Source organism: Sardina pilchardus, chromosome 3 (genome assembly GCF_963854185.1).
Source record: "Sardina pilchardus chromosome 3, fSarPil1.1, whole genome shotgun sequence".
Classification (NCBI taxonomy): domain Eukaryota; kingdom Metazoa; phylum Chordata; class Actinopteri; order Clupeiformes; family Clupeidae; genus Sardina; species Sardina pilchardus.
The window spans coordinates 21,276,345-21,278,550 of NC_084996.1; positions in this window are offsets into that span (position 1 = coordinate 21,276,345).

Here is a 2,206-nt window from a genome sequence, read left to right on the forward strand (position 1 = left end):
TTGTTGTTTTTTTTCAAAATCTTAGCCAGCCGGGCCATGACAAATCACACACACACACACACACACACACACACACACACACACACACACACACACACACACACACACACACACACACACACACACACACACACACACACACACACACACACACACACACACACACACTCTCTCTAAATCAGTTTGAACTGTGTGAGCCAGTGTTTAGTGTGAGCCAGTGCTGGACCAGATAACGAGTCTGATCTGCCTTATAAAGGTGTCTGGCTTAAGAGGACGGCGGGCGACAGGAGAATATCTCATTTGCTGAAAACCCCTCGGCTGTGCTCTGAAGAGGGCTGCTCTGTTGCCTAACACAATGGCTCTCCGTAATTAGACCGTACTGAGGTGTGTGTGTGTGTGTGTGTGTGTGTGTGTGTGTGTGTGTGTGTGTGTGTGTCTGTGGCCCAACACAATGAGACCGTACTGAGGGAGGGACGACTGACCTCTGCTTTTGTTCGGGGGAATCAAGTGGCTCTCATCGTCACAGTGGCCGAGTGTGATTGGTCCATTCCTCTCGGCCAGACAGAGCTTATGAGAACTGCATGTGTTCCCAACGATGCATGTGCTAAATGGACAACTGTTCAGGTTTTGCAATAATCTGTAGGAGTGTGTGTGTGTGTGTGTGTGTGTCTGCGTGTGTGGGTATATGTGTGCAGTTGAGAGAGATGGAGAGGGAGTGTGTGTACATGTGTGTGTCTCATTTACATCTGTAAACAAACAAGCTAAATGCTGAATGATGGCATCACAACAAGACCACACGTGTCACCTCTGCTCGCTCTGTGACTGAATCACAACAACAACACACACACACTCACACTGGGAAAAGTGTTAATCATACATATATATATATATATATATATATATATAGCCCCCCCCCCCCCCCCCCACACACACACACGCTCAAAATGAGTGCCACACATCATCATGCCAAAGGTGATATATTCATAACTGCTTCTTAAACACTATTCCCTGTTGCGTGCACGCGCGCGCGCACACACACACACACACCCCACCCTGAATACCTTGAATACTGTTTGGCCTTTATCTAGACAAGAACAGGAGTAGAAAAGACATGGAGGAGAGATGAGGATGAGTTCCGCCGTCAGGAAATGACCTCAGGAGTCAGGAAGTGACCTCAGGTCGGACTCAAACCTGAGACCTGCAACCACTACAGATCACATCACAGACAGCAGCCTAGATGCCTTATAACGAATAGAGAAGTGACTGGATGGAAAAAAATGTTTTATGAATCCACTCGTGCATGTTAACTTCTATCCATCAACAACACCCCGACCGGTGTTAATCAGCCACATCAATGAGAAACCCTTTAGGCTTCAGTGGGTCACAGTCTGATCAATTGCAAAACCGCCATTGTTTTAGAAGTGATTGTATTTAACTGAAACACTCGGTAGTCATGTGCACAGAGTGCCCGTGTGCTGGAAATGCAACATCTTTAGTTATCTATTCTTGAGGCTGTGTGATCGTGACTTGCAATGTAATAACACAGATAACATTCGCTTTTTGATCTGTCGCTTGCCCAGGCTAGTTTCTTTTGAGACTTTAAAATTTGTTCTAAAGAACTGATTTGGCCAATATGTTTCAGACACAGTGTACCGAAACAAGAATAATGTGTTATAACCAGCAAGGCTTGATCCCCCCACCCCCTCATGTTCTCCTTTCTGTGGGCTTCTCCCCTGTACTGCCTGCTGTGAGTAGGACAAATGAGAGGTATCTGCTTGATAAAGACACCATGGGGCTTAAGAAGATGGTGGGCGACAGGAGAATATCTCATTTGCTGCAACCCCCTGGTCGTGCTCTGGAGAGGGTCTCTCTGTGGCCCAACACAATGGTCTCTCTGTAATGAGGCCGCACTGCCCTCCGCTTTTTTGGGGGGAATCAAGTGGCTCTCGTCTGCCTGATAGTCGAGTCACGATCAGTAACTGTGTACTACTGCCGCCAGAGCATGCACACAAACACACACACACACACACACACACACACACACACACACACACACACACACACACATATGCACACGCACAGGCACAGGCACACACACCCACAAACACACATACTTTCCTTGCTGCATGAGAGAGTTTACATGTGTGATATGCATCACAAACATTGCATGCCTGCTTCTTCTGATCTGGTATCACATTACATAACA